This window comes from Anomaloglossus baeobatrachus, chromosome 2 (assembly GCF_048569485.1).
Source record: "Anomaloglossus baeobatrachus isolate aAnoBae1 chromosome 2, aAnoBae1.hap1, whole genome shotgun sequence".
In the NCBI taxonomy this organism is placed as follows: domain Eukaryota; kingdom Metazoa; phylum Chordata; class Amphibia; order Anura; family Aromobatidae; genus Anomaloglossus; species Anomaloglossus baeobatrachus.
In genome coordinates, this window is record NC_134354.1 from 261,219,904 (window position 1) to 261,241,319 (window position 21,416).

Genomic DNA, 21,416 nt, shown 5'->3' on the forward strand with positions numbered 1-21,416 from the left:
CTGAATGAGGTACTCTGCCGCCGCAGCAATGTGAACGGTTACATCTGTGAGGGTCTGAGGGAAACTGGTAGTCCTGGTGCCTGTGCGACCCACACGGAAGGGGAGAGGGACCCGCAGCCTCAAGGCGGAGCGATCGAGCTGCTCCACTTGTCTGTCCTTCGGGTCCTTGAAGGAGGATCCATCAAATAAAAGACAGGAGGGTCCTTCAGGCAGGCGGAAGCCGTGTGAGGGCCCACCGAGGCCGGATCGGCCCAGCTCTTAGAGACAGCTAAGCCAAAGGGGTAGCGGGACTCCATGAGTTTACAGATACCGAAGTGGCGTCAAAAAACTTTTTTTATTGAGGTTTTTTCACCCTTTTAAAAGGAGACCGCAGGGTCAGTAGCAGTGGATGGGAGATCTTCCACATGCAGAGTTTTGGTTGATTGCTGCAATAAGGGAGTCCATCACAGCTTGATCGCTCGGAGAGGTCGAAACCAAGGAATCATCCCAGTACAAACATCATTCCCCTTCCTCCGGCTCCTCAGAGACCGCGGAACTTGTGGGAGAACCCCATCTGTGTACCCCAGAGGGAGAACCATGGGGGTCATGCCCTTTTTCTGATCTGCAACCGGTGAAGCAGAGGATTGATTCTTATCAGAAGGACCCTCTATAGAGGTGTCATCAGGCTGCGTTCTGTCCAGGGGCCCCGAGGGGTTTGAGGACGATGTTGCATAGCCAGCACCAGGTTCTGGGAACTGTGCCCATTCCGAGGGACTGGGGGCCGTAGGCTCTAGGCTGGCAGCGGTTGCTGCGGTGGTGGCGGGGGGGGATTTGGGGGGAGCTACAGGGGCACCAGACTCACAGAAGGAAGAGGTACTATCATCCCCTTGTAGCTCAGCGTGGCAGGATGGATTAAAAGTCATATAGTTGTTTTTTTGCCCTGCACAACTACAGCAACATGTGACTGCAGCCCCTGGCTGATGAGCCACAAACTCTGATTGTAATGAGGGAGCAATGCTCTGCACAGATAATGTGCAAGTGAGGATATAACTCACCCAGAACCTGACAGCCCCTCCCCCCCTCCTCTTGTGTCACAATTCCTGTGGGAAGGAGGAGACGCCCACAGGCTCTGATCACAAGAGGGAGCAATGCTCTGCAGATCCTGTGTGAGGAGGGTTACGCGCGCTTTCGGGATTTCGTGAGGGGGCGTGGCTTATTGAGTGTCGGAGGGGACGGGGCTTAGCTCTGACAAAAAGGCATGAGAAAATATAACAAAAAAAAAATATGGTGGGAAGGGACTCCCCCTTCCCACCTCCAGCCCTGCACAACAATGGTGGACAGAAAAAACTCTAAGTGTACCGCAGCTGCGGGTGCACTGAGTCCTGGGAGCTGTCCCCTCCCCCCGCCACAGGTGGAATGCTATGCAGGAGTCTGCAATCAGGTTATGTGCATCTAGTCAGGGAGGATCTGACCTTTGCCCCAATTCAGTGTGGAGAGTCTGACGCCTGCTGGCAGAACTTGTATCAACTCCTCAGAGCCTGCCAGAGGGACTGAGGAAGTATTTCATCTGCTCTGGGCTCTGGAAAAATCGGAATAATCTTACCTCAGCTCCTGTGGAGATAGCAGTCTGGTCACGCTGGTGTGGAGCGTGTATCAACTCAGAGCCTGCAAGAGGGGCTGAGGAAGTTTTCATCTGCTCTGGGCTCTGGAAAATCAGTGCCATGAGACCTGTCGGACAGTGAGTAACAGCCCAGGATCCAGCGTCGCAGGAGGGGGTACGGGGAGGCGACACTCCATGTTCCCGCCTGTTGATGGTTTGGGGAAATCTGTCCCCGAAGGAACCGTCGCCCTCTAAAAACAAAAAATTCTTGCTGCAGTAGTCTGCAGAGATGTGCCTCCTATAGACACTAAGCTAAAACTGAAGTAGCCTGGCTGGGCCAGGGGGTGTATACTGCAGGGGAGGAGCTAACATCTTTGCATCTACTTAGTGTCCTCCTATGGATAAGCAGCATAACACCCATGGTCCTGTGTCCCCCAATGAGGCGTCAGAGAAATTTAGGTTTTTTAATCCAAGAAAGTAAAGTTTATAAAATGAGCAGCTTCTTGAGTGACAGTTGCACTGGAAAAGATCATATATTCATAGTTAATAGCATAGCATTATACAAACTATTCACTTTGTCTCTTGCAGGACCTGTGTGAGGTCATACCCATGTGACCTGGTATCCAGCTTTGGTGGCTGAGGCCCCGCCCCTTCTGGTCACATGGGTATGACCTCACCACAGGTCCTGCTAGACAAAGTGACAAAGTGAGTCGTTTGTATAATGCTTATGCTAAGTCTAACAGGGGGAGGCGATAACTATGAATATATGATCTGCTCCAGTGCAACTGTCACTCAAGAAGCAGCTCATTTTAAAAACTTCACTTTCTTGGATTTCATAACCTAAACATATGAGCTGACCACTAATGGTATGTAGATAATCAGCCTATTAGTGCCAGTACAGCACTGGCTTTAGATTATATACGAAAATCCTGGTGATCGGTTCCCTTTAAAAGATGTATAAGGTGGCGGAGCTCTGCCTAGATCCTCCCTCTGTCAGAATCTAATCAGTATCACCTGCCATCTCCTATCTCAGTAATGGGAAAGTCTTCACCAAATACAGATTTTACATCACAATTAAGAATTTTGATAATGACTGATCAGTTCTGGCAGAGAACGAAGCAGATTTATCGGCTATCACAAAGTTGCTGATTTTCATGTGTACTATTAATTTATGAAAGAAAAAATAAACAGACTATTACTCTTTATCTAGAACATACAAGTACATCCAAGAAAGGCCAAATTTTACATATAATTACATAATAGTTCTCAAAATAAAGCAGTAAATACATTTACCTAACGGACTGTCTTCCTGGAATTTCTTTCGTTTTCCCAATCTTTGAGCCAAACTAAGGTTCGCGGGTATATCTGTTTGAAAAGAAAAAAAAAACGGATTTTTGTGTACTCACCGTTAAATCGTTTTCTCTTAGCCATCATTGGGGGACACAGGACCATGGGTGTTATGCTTCCTATCCATAGGAGGACACTAAGTAGATGCAAAAGCATAGCTCCTCCTCTGCAGTATACACCCCCTGGCCGGGCCAGGCAAGCTCAGTTTTAGTACACAAGCAGTAGGAGAAAAAAAACAGTAAAATTTACCTCAACAGAGAAACATGAGAAAAAAAGAATCATAACCAAATAAGGTACTGAGAGAACCAAGACCCAACAGGGCAACAGGGTGGGTGCTGTGTCCCCCAATGATTGCTAAGAGAAAACGATTTTACGGTGAGTACACAAAAATCCGTTTTTCTCTGACGCCTCATTGGAGGACACAGGACCATGGGACGTCCTAAAGCAGTCCATGGGTGGGAAACATAAAAGAAGACAACACAACCCAAGGACTAGGAACCAGTCCCGGACAGCCTGGAGCGCCTTCTGAGAGAGGTGCTCTACTGCCGTTTGCAGAATTTTCCTACCCAGATTTGCCTCAGTTGAAACCTGGGTATGGACTCTGTAATGCTTTGAAAACATGTGTGGGCTAGACCAGGTCGCAGCCTTACACACCTGTTCCACTGAAGCCTGATGCCGAATGGCCCACGAAGCACCAACTGCTCGCGTGGAATGAGCCCACAGCCCACTAGGAATGGGCTTGAGTTGCAAGCGGTAGACTTCCTGGATTGCAGAGCGAATCCAGCGAGCCAGCGTCGCCTTTGAAGCTGCCTGTCCCTTCTTAGACCCCTCAGGAATGACGAACAAAGAGTCCGTTTTCCTAAAGGGGGCTGTCCTGGATATGTAATATTTGAGAGCTCTGACGAGGTCTAACGAATGCAGAGACCTTTCCACCCTATGAACTGGGTGTGGACAAAAAGGAAGGCAGGACAATGTCCTCGTTCAAATGAAACTGGGTAAGAACCTTTGGAAGAAAATCCGGGAGATGGCGCAGAACCACCTTGTCCTGGTGAAAGATCAGAAAAGGCTCGCGGCAAGAGAGTGCTGCCAGCTCCGAAACCCGTCTGATGGACGTAATTGCCACTAAGAATGTTACCTTCCAGGACAGAAGAGCAAGGGAGGATTCCTTGAGAGGTTCAAAGGGAGACCTCTAGAGACTGTCCAGAACGAGGTTGAGGTCCCACGGTTCCAGCGGCCGTTTGTACGGGGGAACTAGATGGGAAACGCCCTGGAGGAAGGTCTTGACTTGCGGTTTTTGAGCCAGGCGGCATTGGTAGAAGATTGAGAGCGATGAGACCTGCCTTTTAAGGGAACCGAGTGCCAACCCCGCTTGCAAGCCAGACTGTAGAAAATCGAGAATTCTGCGGATGGCCAGAGGCATAGGCTGGACGTTAGTTTCCTGCACCATGAAAGGAAGATTTTCCACGTACGGTGGTAAATGCGGGATGAAGCAGGCTTTCGGGCGCTGATCATGGTGGAAATAACCGCGGGGGAGAATCCCGCTCTTGTTAATATCCAGGTCTCAATGGCCATGCCGTCAGTTTCAGGGCTCTGGAGTTCTGATGGGAAATGGGCCCTTGGGTAAGCAAGTCTGAGATGTCTGGAAGGCACCACGGTGCGTCTGTGAGCATTTGTACTAATTCGGCGTACCAGGCGTGCCTGGGCCAGTCCGGTGCTATCAGTATCACCGGGACTCCCTCTGCCTTGATCTTCCTGATTACCCGCGGCAGCAGGGGTAGAGGTGGAAATATGTAAGGCAGGTGGAAGTGGTGCCAGGAGCAGACTAGAGCATCCGCGCCGATGGACTGCGGGTCGCGTGACCTGGCTATGAACGCGAGTACCTTTGCATTCAACCTTGATGCCATTAGGTCCACGTCTGGTGTGCCCCAGCGAGTGCAGATGTGTAGAAACACATCTGGGTGGAGGGACCATTCTCCGGCAGCCAGGCCTTGGCGACTCCGAAAGTCTGCCGCCCAGTTCTCTGCCCCGGTATGTGTACCGCTGATGTCACTGATCCCGTCGATTCGGCCCAGCTGAGGATCTTGTGGGCCTCGAGATAAGCCGCTTTGCTGCGGGTGCCCCCCTGCCACGAGGAAGATCGCGCGGAGTTCCAGGATGTTGATGGGAAGGAAAGACTCCTGGGCGTCCAACGTCCTTGAGCAGTGTGGTGCCGGTACACTGCTCCCCAGCCTAGGAGGCTGGCGTCCGTGGTCAGGACCAGCCAGTTCACTGGGAGAAAAGATCTCCCCTTCGATAGGGATGAGGACCGAAGCCACCAGTGGAGTGCGTACCTGACTGAAGGCGTCAGGTGAAGATGTCTGTCCAGGGAGAAGGGGCTCTTGTCCCAGGCCGCTAGAAGGGCTAGCTGCAGTGGGCGGAGGTGCAGTTAAGCAAAGGGTACTGCTTCCATAGCCGCCACCATCCTGCCGAGCACTTTCATGCTGAATCGAATGGAGCGAGACTGAGGACGTAGAAGGCAGCGTATCGCTCGTTGAAGAGCGAACGCCTTGTCCTGAGGGAGAAAGATCAAGCCCCGACGGGTGTCCAGGGACATGCCCAGGAAGGTGATGGATCGTGATGGGATCGTGGATGATTTGTCCAGATTCACTAGCCACCCTAAGCAGGATAGGGTGTCCACAGTGATACAGTGATCTGTACGCTGGTTGAGCAGTCGCGGAAGGAGGGGGCCTTGATGAGGAAGTCGTCCAAGTAAGGGAGAACGACTACTCCCCTGGCGTGAAGGACGCTCATGGCGACCGCCATGACTTTGGTGAAGACCCTTGGTGCGGTGGCAAGGCCGAAAGGTAGAGCTACGAATTGAAAGTGGAGGTCCTGAATTGCGAAGCAGAGGAACTTTTGGTGATCTGGGGCGATGGGTATGTGCAGGTACGCGTCCTTGATGTCTATGGAGGCGAGGAATTCCCCTTCGACCATGGATGCAATAATGGACCTTATGGACTCCATTCTGAACTGGTTCACAGACTAAAAACTCCTTAATATAAAAAATATCAATTTTATTAACAAAAGCATTTAAAAACACTTCCACATTATATAGAAAATATTAATTGGTGCCATACAAAGATTCCAACATATATCCCCCTTATTATTCTAGTCCTATGTGTTACCCCAATTAAGGAGCAAGAACAAATGTCAGTAAGGCGCAGTATACAAGTATATCCCTAAACAGTCCAATAGTCAATGGTCCTACAGTCAAGATCCCTAAAAGCAGCACTTTTTTTACCCTAAATTAGTCGGTTCTGCACTGAGATATAATTCTGTATATACTGCCACTTCCTATATTAGTGGAGGGTAGCATTGATTGGCCCCCTCACAGCATATGACTTGTAACTGGAGGAAGTAGGAAGTGAACGCTGTCTCCATGTGGATTTTGCAGAGGCTGGGCACGCTCTGAACAACACAGGGAGCCCCAACTACATGCTGGTATATGTGAGTAACAGGCTTTATTGAGATATTCTAACTGCTGACATGTACTATAGAGCTGTGAATGTATTGTGATGGACTCTTTTCATTCACCTTTCATCATGCAGAGTTTTAAACTTATTTGGACCAGGACATGCCAATTGCAACCTGAGGGGTATGTTTTGACTTTGGAGATGTATGCAGCACCATATGGGGTGTTGCATAGACACTTGGTGATTGTATTGCTTTTTCCATAGGACTCTAGTCCATTTATCTACACGGACACTGAAAAGGAAAAAGCTTGCTGAAGGGGAATTATGAATGGGCATGTTTTTAATAGGTATTTTTGATTATATGGGCACATAGGTGTTTCTGGCTTTGAGGTGATGGACCTCTATGTGTTATTCTCCTCTTATACACCCTCTGGAGATCTGTATCTCCTTCTGCCATGATTATTGACTGTGAGATTCCTGATGGTAATTACATCTGAAAATATGAACTGTTTGGGACACAAAATTCTTTTAATTTTTCAGGTGACATCATCATTCACCTTGAAAATATAGCCTTGTCCCGAATGAGATGACAAAAATTTGAAAAATATTTCTATAACGGGAATTCTCTGTTCGGTAATATCCACGCTAATATTTTGTGGAACTCTGTGTTACCTGGCAATTCTTGGAGACTAAAGATACGACAGCACCAGAGGAGAATATAATAGTCATTTGTACAATCTGAAGATCATTTGTTTTATGTACTCTGTTTGGGGAGATTACAAAAACTATGTCTGTATTCACTGTATGATTGGAGGATAATGTATAAATTAATTGTATTTCTCTATACTACTTTTTGATGACCCCTGAAGAACCTTCTATTTGAAGGGGAAACGCGTCGGGTCGATTAGGGGTAGAAGGTTGACAGCCTCCTCACTAATATAGGAAGTGGCAGTATATACAGAATTATATCTCAGTGCAGAACCGACTAATTTAGGGTAAAAAAAGTGCTGCTTTTAGGGATCTTGACTGTAGGACCCTTGACTATTGGACTGTTTAGGGATATACTTGTATACTGCGCCTTACTGACATTTGTTCTTGCTCCTTAATTGGGGTAACACATAGGACTAGAATAATAAGGGGGATATATGTTGGAATCTTTGTATGGCACCAATTAATATTTTCTATATAATGTGGAAGTGTTTTTAAATGCTTTTGTTAATAAAATTGATATTTTTTATATTAAGGAGTTTTTAGTCTGTGAACCAGTTTTGAGCTCTCCTTGTATTACATTTTTCGTGAGAAATTTTGGACTCCATTCTGAATCTCCGTACGTGCACATGTTTGTTTAGGTGTTTGAGGTCCAGGATGGGTCGAACTAACCCATCCTTTTTGGGGACCACAAAGAGGTTGGAATAGAAACCCCCGAACTTCTCGTCGTCTGGGACAGGTATTATCACTCCTGCTGTTTGGAGCGAGTGGATTGCTGAGAAAAAAGCTTTGCGTCGTTTGAGTCTTTGGGGGGTTTGAGAGAAAGAACCGACTCGGGGGTTGGGTCCGAAATTCTATGTGGTAACCGGAAGACACAAGGTCTCGCACCCATTTGTCGTCTGAGGCGGCAGCCCAGATGTGTTGAAAGAGCCGCAGTCGACCTCCTACAATGAGTATGTCTTCCAGGGCGCCGAAGGAGTCATGAGGGGAGAAAACGTCGTGGCCGAGTCTCCCTACTCCTGGACTGTTTCGGTCTAGGCTGCCATGACAAAGTGGGTTTCGGGGAGAGCTGAGGTCGGTCCCTGCGTAGTCCTTGGCTGGTGGCGGGGACAGCACGGGATGTCGACCAACCAAATGAGTTCCGAAAGGATCGGAACGAGGACTGTGGACGTCTGGTGAAGGACGTCCTGGACTTCAGCTGGGGGAGGGAGGTACTCTTTCCTCCCGTGGCGTCAGAAATGAGCTTGTCCAGACGTTCGCCAAACAATCGGTCTGGAAAAAAGGGAAGGCCCATGAGAGACTTTCTTGGAGGCAGAGTCCGCTCGCCATTGTCGGAGCCAGAGAGCTCTACGGATGGCTATGGTATTTGAGGTGGCAAACGCTGAGCAGGTAGCAGCGTCCATGGAGGCCTGGATGAGGTACTCCGCCGCAGCGGCAATTTGAGCTGTTACCCCTGTGAAGGTCTGAGTGAACTGGGATTCCTCAAGCGAAGTGTTAAGGGATTCTGCCCAGACCGAGATCGCCTTTGCGACCCACACAGAGGCAAAGGAGGGCGAGAGGGAGGAACCCGCAGCCTCAAAAGCAGAGCGGGCGAGGTGCTCCACCTGTTTGTCTGTCGGGTCCTTGATGGAAGAACCATCGGGAAAAGACACGAGCGTCTTTGTGGTAAGGCGGGAGACCGGGGGGTCGACCGAGGGCAGATCGGCCCAGCCCTTAGGGGCAAGTGAGGCAAAAGGGTACCGGGACTCCATGAGTTTTCGGTTACTGAAGCGCCAGTCAGGCTTCTCCCTTTGCTTTGTGAGGATATCCTGAAACTCTGGGTGATCAGCGAAAACCTTTTGGGGTTTCCTTGCCCTCTTAAAGGAGACTGCATGGTCAGTGGTAGTGGATGGGGGATCCTCCACATGCAAAATTTGGTTGATTGCTGCTATAAGGGAGTCTATTGCAGTTTGATCATCTGGGGGTCATGAAACCAAGGAATCCTCCTGGTACAAACAGCATTCTCCCTCCTCCAGCTCATCAGAAGCCGTGGAGCGTGTGGGAGAGCCTGCCCTGTGTGCTTCCGAGGGAGAGACCTGGGGGCCATGAGAGTGCTGGAGACACCCGGCCGTGTGCTCTTTTCCTGATCCCTGCAACCGGTGAAGCATGTGCCCGGATTACCTCAGAAGGATCCTCCATAGGGGTATCCTCAGGCTGCGTTCCGTCCAGGGACCCAGAAGGGTGTGGAGGACGACATTGCATAGCCAGAACCAGGTTCTGTGACAGTTTTTCCATGGATTGGGACAGAAACTGTGCCCATTCCGGTGGGCTGGGGGCCCAAGGCGGGTGGTGGAAGGGGGATCTTGGGGGGCTATAGGGGCACAGGACTCTCAGAGAGAAGAGGTGTGTTTACGTGGTAGCTCAGCGTGGCAGGAAGTGCAGGCTGAGTAATAGACTATGTGGGCCTTAGTACTCTTAGTGCCCTTAGATTTCTGCATGTTCCTAATAGGAGTATGCCAGGAGGGGGAGCAATGCTCAGCAGAGCTACAATTGACAGCAAGCACCTCACTCACCAGAATCAGCCTATGGCCCTGTCCTCAGGAAGGATTAAGCTCTATGAAGATCTCGCAGGCTTCCCTGGGGGGGGGGCTTATCGCAGCCGTGGGGGCGGGGCTTAGCTCTAAAAGAGCGGGAAGATGAGTCAGTGTGCCCCCCCCTGCTGTGGGTAGTAAAAAACGGCGGGAAGGGAGCTTCTGAGTTTTCCTCCCTCTCCCTACAGTCAGCACACAGCTTGTCAGCTGTGGTTATCAGCTGGCTTTTGCTTGAGCAAATAAACAGAGCAGATAATACACAGCATGAGTCCCTGAGCCCTGGGTCCTCCCCCCTGCCACCGGGAAATTATCTGCAAGACTTTCTGCAAACAGCAGAACTTCCCCCTCCTCCAGCCAGAAAGCTAGAGAAAGTTAACACTGTGTGTGCAGGATCCTTGCTCCTTGCACATAATAAATACTGTAAATGCCCTGGAAGCCTTCCCTGCAGCGTCTTTTCTCCCTTTGTCTGGGAAACCAGTCAGGGGGGATCTCACCTTAAAGAAGGGAATTTTGTTTACTTACCGTAAATTCCTTTTCTTCTAGCTCCAATTGGGAGACCCAGACAATTGGGGTGTATAGCTATGCCTCCGGAGGCCACACAAAGTATTACACTAAAAGTGTAAAGCCCCTCCCCTTCAGCCTATACACCCCCCGTGCTGCCACGGGCTCCTCAGTTTTGGTGCAAAATCAAGAAGGAGGAAAAAATTATAAACTGGTTTAAAGTAAATTCAATCCGAAGGAATATCGGAGAACTGAAACCATTCAACGTGAACAACATGTGTACACAAAAACAGGGGCGGGTGCTGGGTCTCCCAATTGGAGCTAGAAGAAAAGGAATTTACGGTAAGTAAACATAATTCCCTTCTTCTTTGGCGCTCCATTGGGAGACCCAGACAATTGGGACGTCCAAAAGCAGTCCCTGGGTGGGTAAATAATACCTCATAATAGAGCCGTAACGGCTCCGTCCTACAGGTGGGCAACCGCCGCCTGAAGGACTTGCCTACCTAGGCTGGCATCTGCCGAAGCATAGGTATGCACCTGATAGTGTTTCGTGAAAGTGTGCAGGCTCGACCAGGTAGCTGCCTGACACACCTGCTGAGCCGTAGCCTGGTGTCGCAAGGCCCAGGACGCTCCCACGGCCCTGGTAGAATGGGCCTTCAGCCCTGAGGGAACCGGAAGCCCCGAGGAACGATAAGCTTCGAGAATTGGTTCCTTGATCCACCGAGCCAGGGTTGATTTGGAAGCTTGTGTCCCTTTACGCTGGCCAGCGACAAGGACAAAGAGTGCATCCGAGCGGCGCAGGGGCGCCGTACGAGAAATGTAGACTCTGAGTGCTCTCACCAGATCTAACAAGTGCAAATCCTTTTCACACTGGTGAACTGGATGAGGGCAAAAAGAAGGTAAGGAGATATCCTGATTGAGATGAAAGGGGGATACCACCTTAGGGAGGAATTCCGGAACCGGACGCAGAACCACCTTGTCCTGGTGAAACACCAGGAAAGGAGCTTTGCATGACAACGCTGCTAGCTCAGACACTCTCCGAAGTGAAGTGACTGCTACTAGAAAAACCACTTTCTGCGAAAGGCGTGCGAGCGAAATATCCCTCATTGGCTCGAACGGTGGTTTCTGAAGAACCATCAGCACCCTGTTCAGATCCCAGGGTTCTAACGGACGCTTGTAAGGAGGGACGATGTGACAAACCCCTTGCAGGAACGTGCGTACCTGTGGGAGTCTGGCCAGGCGCTTCTGAAAAAACACAGAGAGCGCAGAGACTTGTCCCTTAAGGGAGCCTAGCGACAAACCCTTTTCCAATCCGGATTGAAGAAAGGACAGAAAAGTGGGCAAGGCAAATGGCCAGGGAGAGAAACCCTGAGCAGAGCACCACGACAGGAATATTTTCCACGTCCTGTGGTAGATCTTGGCGGACGTTGGTTTCCTAGCCTGTCTCATGGTGGCAATGACCTCTTGAGATAATCCTGAAGACGCTAAGATCCAGGACTCAATGGCCACACAGTCAGGTTGAGGGCCGCAGAATTCAGATGGAAAAACGGCCCTTGAGACAGCAAGTCTGGTCGGTCTGGCAGTGCCCACGGTTGGCCGACCGTGAGATGCCACAGATCCGGGTACCACGACCTCCTCGGCCAGTCTGGAGCGACGAGGATGGCGCGGCGGCAGTCGGCCCTGATTTTGCGTAACACTCTGGGCAACAGTGCCAGAGGGGGAAACACATAAGGAAGCTGAAACTGCGACCAATCCTGAACTAAGGCGTCTGCCGCCAGAGCTCTGTGATCTTGAGATCGAGGCATGAATGTTGGGACCTTGTTGTTGTGCCGTGACGCCATTAGGTCGACGTCCGGCATCCCCCAGCGGCAACAGATCTCCTGAAACACGTCCGGGTGAAGGGACCATTCCCCTGCGTCCATGCCCTGGCGACTGAGAAAGTCTGCTTCCCAGTTTTCTACGCCCGGGATGTGAACTGCGGAGATGGTGGAGGCCGTGGCTTCCACCCACATCAAAATCCGCCGGACTTCTTGGAAGGCTTGCCGACTGCGTGTTCCACCTTGGTGGTTGATGTAAGCCACCGCTGTGGAGTTGTCCGACTGAATTCGGATCTGCTTGCCTTCCAGCCACTGCTGGAACGCTTTTAGGGCAAGATACACTGCCCTGATCTCCAGAACATTGATCTGAAGTGAGGACTCTTGCTGAGTCCACGTACCCTGAGCCCTGTGGTGGAGAAAAACTGCTCCCCACCCTGACAGACTCGCGTCTGTCGTGACCACCGCCCAGGATGGGGGTAGGAAGGATTTCCCCTTCGATAATGAGGTGGGAAGAAGCCACCACCGAAGGGAAGCTTTGGTTGCCTGAGAGAGGGAGACGTTCCTGTCTAGGGACGTCGGCATCCTGTCCCATTTGCGTAGGATGTCCCATTGAAGAGGACGCAGGTGAAACTGCGCGAAAGGAACTGCCTCCATTGCTGCCACCATCTTCCCCAGGAAGTGCATGAGGCGCCTCAAGGGGTGTGACCGACCTTGAAGGAGAGATTGCACCCCTGTCTGTAGTGAACGCTGTTTGTCCAGCGGAAGCTTCACTATCGCTGGAAGAGTATGAAATTCCATGCCAAGATATGTCAGCGATTGGACCGGTGTCAGATTTGACTTTGGAAAATTGATGATCCACCCGAAACTCTGGAGAGTCTCCAGAGTAACGTTGAGGCTGTGTTGGCATGCCTCTTGAGAGGGTGCCTTGACCAGCAGATCGTCTAAGTAAGGTATCACCGAGTGACCCTGAGAGTGGAGGACCGCAACTACTGTAGCCATGACCTTGGTGAAAACCCTTGGGGCTGTCGCCAGGCCGAACGGCAGTGCCGCGAACTGAAGGTGTTCGTCTCCTATGGCGAAGCGCAGGAAGCGCTGATGCTCTGGAGCAATCGGTACGTGGAGATAAGCATCTTTGATATCGATCGATGCTAGGAAATCTCCTTGGGACATTGAGGCGATGACGGAGCGGAGGGATTCCATCCGGAACCGCCTGGTCATTACGTGTTTGTTGAGCAGTTTTAGATCCAAAACAGGACGGAAAGACCCGTCCTTCTTTGGAACCACAAACAGGTTGGAGTAGAAACCGTGACCCTGTTGCTGAAGAGGAACCGGGACCACCACTCCTTCTGCCTTCAGAGTGCCCACCGCCTGCAGAAGAGCCTCGGCTCGCTCGGGAGGCGGAGATGTTCTGAAGAATCGAGTCGGAGGACGAGAGCTGAACTCTATCCTGTAACCGTGAGACAAAATGTCTCTCACCCAACGGTCTTTTACTTGTGGCAGCCAGGTGTCGCAAAAGCGGGAGAGCCTGCCACCGACCGAGGATGCGGTGTGAGGAGGCCGTAAGTCATGAGGAAGCCGCCTTGGTAGCGGCACCTCCGGCGGTCTTTTTAGGGCGTGATTTGGACCGCCATGCGTCGGAGTTCCTCTGATCCTTCTGAGGCCTTTTGGACGAGGAGAATTGGGACCTGCCCGCCCCCCGAAAGGACCGAAACCTCGACTGTCCCCTCCTCTGTTGGGGTGTTTTTGGTTTGGCCTGGGGTAAGGATGTTTCCTTTCCCTTGGATTGTTTGATGATTTCATCCAATCTCTCACCAAACAAGCGGTCGCCAGAAAATGGCAAACCAGTTAAGCACTTTTTGGAAGCCGAATCTGCCTTCCATTCCCGTAGCCACAAGGCCCTGCGTATTGCCACCGAATTGTCGGCTGCAACCGCCGTACGGCTCGCAGAGTCCAGGACAGCATTAATAGCGTAGGACGCAAATGCCGACGTTTGAGAGGTTATGGACGCCACCTGCAGCGCAGACGTACGTGTGAGTGCGTCAATTTGCGCCTGACCAGCTGAGATAGCTTGGAGTGCCCATACGGCTGCGAATGCTGGAGCAAAAGACGCGCCGATAGCTTCATAGATGGATTTCAACCAGAGCTCCATCTGTCTGTCAGTGGCATCCTTGAGTGAAGCTCCATCTTCCACTGCAACTATGGATCTAGCCGCCAGTCTGGAGATTGGAGGATCCACCTTGGGACACTGAGTCCAGCCCTTGACCACGTCAGGGGGGAAGGGGTAACGTGTATCCTTAAGGCGCTTGGAAAAACGCTTATCTGGACAAGCTCGGTGTTTCTGGACTGCCTCTCTGAAGTCAGAGTGGTCCAGAAACATACTCATTGTACGCTTAGGAAACCTGAACCGGAATTTCTCCTGCTGAGAAGCTGACTCCTCCACTGGAAGAGCTGAGGGAGAAATATCCAACATTTGATTGATGGACGCAATAAGATCATTCACTATGGCGTCCCCATCAGGAGTATCAAGGTTGAGAGCGGCTTCAGGATCAGAATCCTGATCAGCTAGCTCCGCTTCATCATACAGAGAGTCCTCTCGCTGAGACCCTGAACAATGTGATGATGTCGAGGGGATTTCATAGCGAGCTCGCTTAGTCGGTCTGGGACTGCGTTCCATGTCAGAGACCTCACCCTGGGATCTATGAGACACCCCGGGAGAACATTGTTGTTCCAACTGAGGGGAACCAGGGGGCAATGATTCCACAGTGCCCATGGCTTGAGATGCCGGCCTGGACTGCAAGGCTTCTAATATCTTAGCCATAGTCTCAGAAAGTCTTTCAGTAAAAACTGCAAACTCCGTCCCTGTCACCTGGACAGTGTTAACAGGTGGTTCTCCCTGGGCCACCCTTAGCAGAGGCTCCGGCTGAGTAAGTGTCACAGGGGCCGAGCATTGCACACAATGAGGGTCAGTGGAACCTGCTGGCAGTATAGCCGTACATGCTGCACAGGCAGCATAGTAAGTCTGTGCTTTGGCACCCTTGCTATTTGTGGACGACATGCTGTTGTCTCCTCTGAGCAATACAGGAGGGTATATAGCCAAAAACAACCGTGCACCATACAGTGTAAAGTATAGCCTATAATCATATAATCTATAAGTACACTTCTGCACCAGTGGGGCCAGCACCTAGGTGCTGCTTACCGCCCGCGCAATGCGGTTGTGTGGTCACCAGAATTCCTGCCTGGGTCTCCCTGAGCTTGTCTCCCTTCTCCAGCGTTAGCAGAGCTGACAGGAATGGCTGCCGGCGTCCTGAGGAGAGGAGGGGGCCGTGGGCGTGCCCTAGAAAGTGCGGGAATCTGGTGCCCCACTGAGCACAGTGAGGGGGGTGGAGTATGCAAAGCATGCTCCAGCCTCAGTTGCTGACGTCCTTTACAGCGTCCCGCCCTTCCCCTGACTGGCAGGCCTGGGGGCGGGAAAAGAATGAGACTAGGCCGCAAAAGCTGGGGACTAAAGTTATAAGCGCGGCCGCCGTATAAGCGCGGTCGGCGCGGAAGTCCCCGGCGCACTAACAGTTTCAGCCGCGCCGCAGTGATAACAATGGCAGCGGCGGTCAGCGCGGCAGTCCCCATACACTAACACACTCAGCGACGCTGCAGTGTGTAAAGGCACAAACGCAGTCAGCGCCGCGGTCCCCGGTGCACTAGCACACCCAGCAATGCTGGAGTGTTGCTGTGCGCGGTCCACACGGAGACACAGAGTACCTCAAAGTAGCAGGGCCATGTCCCTGAACGATACTCGGCTCCTATCCAGCAGAGTCCTCAGGAGCTGTGGATGGAGCACGGTCTCATGTGCCTGGAGACCGATAGGATCCCACTTCACCCAGAGCCCTAAGGGGGATGGGGAAGGAAAACAGCATGTGGGCTCCAGCCTCCGTACCCGCAATGGATACCTCAACCTTAACAACACCGCCGACAAGAGTGGGGTGAGAAGGGAGCATGCTGGGGGCCCTGTTATGGGCCCTCTTTTCTTCCATCCGACATAGTCAGCAGCTGCTGCTGACTAAGCTGTGGAGCTATGCGTGGATGTCTGCCTCCTTCGCACAAAGCATAAAAACTGAGGAGCCCGTGGCAGCACGGGGGGTGTATAGGCTGAAGGGGAGGGGCTTTACACTTTTAGTGTAATACTTTGTGTGGCCTCCGGAGGCATAGCTATACACCCCAATTGTCTGGGTCTCCCAATGGAGCGCCAAAGAAACACTGCTTTCCAGGCAGTGAAAATAGTAGAGCCAGCTTGCTGTGTCGGTGTCATATTCAACTCAGAGCCTGCAGAGAGGGGCTGAGGAATTGGGCTATAGGGCACAGGCCTCTAACCTGGGCTTTGGAAAATCGGTGTCTGTGGAACCCGTCGTCCAGCCTAGGATCCAGCGTCGCGGGAGGGGGTACATGTAGGCAACGCTTCACGTTCCCACCCGTTGATGGTAGTGGGAGATCGGTCCCAAAAGGAAACAGTCGCCCTCAAAAAATAACAAACCTTGAAAGGAAGTGCCTCCTACAGACACTAAGCTAAAATTAAGCTTGCCTGGCCCGGCCAGGGGGGTGTATACTGCAGAGGAGGAGCTATGCATTTGCATCTACTTCGTGTCCTCCTATGGATAGGCAGCATAACACCCATGGTCCTGTGTCCCCCAATGAGGCGTCAGAGAAATAATAATTTTTCAGATATATATCTCATACATGCATACATGCGCACACAAAGTATATCACGAGTGTGAGTATACCCCTCACATTTTTGTAACTATCTTTTCATGAGGCAACACTGAAGATGACACTGTGATACAATATAAAGTAGTCAGTGTATAGCTTGTATAACAGTGTAAACTTTGTGTGCCCTCTAAATAACTCAACACACAGCCACTAATGTAACAAAACTGAGTACACACTTAAGTGAAAATGACCAAACTGTGTCCAAAGTTTTAATGTGTTGAGTAGCCACCATTATTTTAATGCATTGTCTTAACTCTTTTGGGCATGGAGTTCACAAGAGCTTCACAGGAGCCACTGAAATCCTCTTTCACTGCTCTATGACGACATCAGAGCAGGTGGATGTTAAGGCCCCGTCACACTAAGCAACATCGCTAGCAACATCGCTGATGAGTCACACTTTTCGTGACGTAACAGCGATCCCCTTAGCGACGTTGCTGTGTGTGACATCCAGCAACAACCTGGCCCCTGCTGTGAAGTTGTTGGTTGTTGCTGAATGACCTGGGCCATTTTTTGGTTGTTGGTGTCCCGCTGGGAACATGTCTGACACCGTATCAACAACCAGCAACTAGTTGGCGATTCAGAATTCAACGACGCAGGCGTGGTTTAGGCCTCCTCCCTCTTCAACTCCGATTGGTGGTCACAACTAAGCAAAAGGTCTCTCACTTCCGTCCTTTGTTCATACAGCTTTTCGGATCGTAGTAGAGACCTCCAAGCTTGCGTGCTGGATTGCGGATCTTATTAACGGCTTCTTCAACTCCAATTGGTGGTCACGACTGCGGCTTTGTTTGATTAAGAAGTCAACGAGGTCGCACTTACGGTCTCTGTTGGCGGGATCGCACTAGAGACCTCCGTGCTTTCATCTTCCACCTTCTGATAGATTTATACTACATATTTCTTTGGTAGGTATAATTTGTGGTGTTGTTTGATTGATATCATAGTATTCTGCATTGTGTTCATGTTTTGACACTTGTTGTCAGTATTCATTTTTTCTTTCTGATGCATTTTATGTGTGTGATTATAATAAATTATTTCTTTTTTTTGGTTGATATTTATATCATTTATCATTTTATTTTGCAGTTTGCACATCATGAACCACACCGAGCGTGCTGTTTTGGTTTCTGCATTGCTGCTTGAGGCAGCTCGGCAAGAAGATGAGGCACAGATGCGTTCAAAAAGAAGGCGTCGCATGTGGACCAGAGAGTGGCTGCTAAAGAGGTCCCAATTCTCCCACATGCGACTAGTCAGAGAGCTGCAGGAGAACAATCCTCATGATTTTCGGAACTATCTGCGCATGTCAGAGGAATCTTTCAAATTAATACTGGAGAGTGTCAAGCCATATATTCAACGGCAGAATACACGAATGCGTGCTGCTGTCCCGGCAGAGGAAAGATTGGCCGTCACACTGCGTTTCCTCGCCACTGGACGCTCACTGCAAGACTTACATTTTTCTGCAGCCATTTCAAGGCCACTGCTCAGTATTATAATTCCGGAGACATGTAATGCAATTGTCCGCAGTCTCAGGAGCTACATGCAGTTTCCCAAAACAAAAGAGGAATGGAAAAAGATTGCCTCTGATTTTGACCATCTTTGGCAGTTCCCTAACTGTGGTGGGGCTTTGGACGGGAAACATGTGAGGATCACCCAACCAGGGAACAGCGGATCCTTTTTCTTCAATTACAAGGGCTACTTTAGCGTCATTATGATGGCCCTAGTTGACGCCAATTATGAATTTATAACTGTTGAAGTTGGCATGAATGGAAGGGTATCCGATGGTGGTGTTATAGAGCACACACGTTTTGGAGAGCGATTGAACAACTGTGAACTGAATTTGCCACCCAACTCTGAGACTAGAGACAACCTTAATTTTGTGTTTGTCAGCGATGAGGCATTCCCGCTTCACGCAAATCTTGTTAAACCTTTCCCTCAAAAAAGTCTGACGGTGGAAAGACGAATTTTCAATTACCGTCTGTCAAGGGCCCGTCGTGTTGTTGAAAACGCTTTTGGGATCATGGCCACACACCTATAAACATGAAGCTTGAGTCAATAGACTATGTTGTTTTGGCCTGTTGCGTGTTGCACAACTTTCTTCGGCGGCGCGATGCTATTGGGTACTGTCCACCTGGCTTTGTGGACTATGTAGACCCAACAAATGGGGAAGTGGAGCTTGGTGAATGGCGTGAAAACGATCCTACAATTGCAGGCCTTCAACCAGTCGTGCACGGCAGAACAAAGGATGATGCGAAGGCCTGCCGAGAAAACTACTGCCAATATTTTAATGGCCCAGGTGCAGTGACTTGGCAGCATCAGAATTTATAGTGGTATACTGATGTAATATAAACAATCCTTCCATTTTGTGTAATCATGTGTAATAAACCTAAAAATTTACTTTTTAAACTACTTGTTGTTTTTTGAAAAACTAATGGTCCGTTCACGTACCATGTTGCCACAAAAAAAAACCAGTTTGTAGTGCTGCACTCTTTAGTGCGGTCTGCACGTAGACCCCAATTTTGGGTATGGGAGGGGATACATGCATAGCGCATGAAATCTGCTTTTGTTCTGCAGTGATTATATAGATATATATGTATCTTTATCTCTCTATCTATATATACATATACTGTGTATATCTATATATATAATTGCCTTATTCTGTCTGTCTGTCTATCTGTCTGTCTGTCATGCTCCAAAATTGTGTCCTTACAGTGACACAAAGCTGATTGGCCGCTGGGCTCGCCATGGCCCCGCTCCCCCGCACGGATTGGCCGCTCGCCAGGCTGCGCCCCACACGGATTGGCCGGCCGCTCGCCCAGGCTCCGCCCCCCCACACAGATTGGCCTCTCGCCCCGGCACCCTGCAGGCATTGGAAACTCGGCCACGCCCCCCTCACGCAATACACGCTAGCTCCGGCCCTGCCCCCCCACGCATTACCCGAATCGACACGGTCACGGAGCCACGACTCCCAGGTGAGTACTGTACCCCCGGGAGCCCACATCAGCGTACGCCGCCAACCCAGCCGACACATACCCTCGCATTGCTGGGGCTGGCCGTCGTATGCTGGTGTGGGCTCCCGTGCGAGCGGGGGACGAGATACGCTGGTAACCATGGTAGCATAGCAACCAGCGCATCAAGGTCCTGCAGCGGCGGAACATACACACGCACACACATAACAGCACACACATACACACATCAGATCACACTCACTCTCACACACACACATCACACAGGGAACCACAAACAACTGCCCTACACAGACACCCACACACACAGACAACGCTGCACACACACAACACCCAACACACGAACACCGCAGCATACACAAATATACGCACATACCGCACAACACACACATTGCACAAAACATACCTCCCCCCAAAACACACCACACACACACAAACCGCGCAACACACACACACACAATGCTACAGACACACAGTGCTCCACAAACAACGCAACACACAAACAACACCGCTCTCACCCCCCGCCACACATATACATATAACAAAAATCATACATTAACTACACAATACGTAAAATCTAGAATACCCGATGCGTAGAATCGGGCCACCTTCTAGTGTGTATATATATATATATATATATATATATATATATATATATATATATATATATATATATATATATATATATATAGAATAGTTGCATGGATATATCTCTATATATATACCTAGATATATAACTATAAATAAATAAATATCAAAACATCTATAGGAGAGGAAAAAAATTTTGGGTTCTTCTTTACTTGAAATTTACATATGCAGTTGCGATTTGAAAAAAAGGAAAAGAAAGAAGGGAATTTTGTTACTTACCGTAAATTCCTTTTCTTCTAGCTCCTATTGGGAGACCCAGACGATTGGGTGTATAGCACTGCCTCCGGAGGCCACACAAAGCATTACACTAAAAAGTGCAAGGCCCCTCCCCTTCTGGCTATACACCCCCAGTGGGATCACTGGCTCACCAGTTTTAGTGCCAAAGCAAGAAGGAGGAAAGCCAATAACTGGTTTAAACAAATTCACTCCGAAGAAACGTCGGAGAACTGAAAACCGTTCAACATGAACAACATGTGTACCCGAAAAACCACCAAAAATCCCGAAGGACAACAGGGCGGGTGCTGGGTCTCCCAATAGGAGCTAGAAGAAAAGGAATTTACGGTAAGTAACAAAATTCCCTTCTTCTTCGGCGCTCCATTGGGAGACCCAGACGATTGGGACGTCCAAAAGCTGTCCCTGGGTGGGTAAAGAAATACCTCATGTTGGAGCTGCAAAGACAGCCCTCCCCTACGGGGAGGCAACTGCCGCCTGCAGGACTCTTCTACCTAGGCTGGCGTCCGCCGAAGCATAGGTATGCACCTGATAATGTTTGGTGAAAGTGTGCAGACTCGACCAGGTAGCTGCCTGGCACACCTGTTGAGCCGTAGCCTGGTGTCGTAATGCCCAGGACGCACCCACGGCTCTGGTAGAATGGGCCTTCAGCCCTGATGGAACCGGAAGCCCAGCAGAACGGTAGGCTTCAAGAATTGGTTCTTTGATCCAACGAGCCAGGGTGGCCTTGGAAGCCTGCGACCCTTTGCGCTTACCAGCAACAAGGACAAAGAGTGCATCCGAGCGGCGCAGGGGCGCCGTGCGGGAAATGTAGATTCTGAGTGCTCTCACCAGATCCAACAAATGTAGAT

General features: G+C 50.2%; 1 pseudogene; it reads right to left on the bottom strand.

Annotated features, from left to right (window-relative positions):
- Positions 1-21,416, bottom strand: part of LOC142291333 (zinc finger CCCH domain-containing protein 11A-like) — a 183,828-nt pseudogene that overhangs the window by 56,568 nt on the left and 105,844 nt on the right.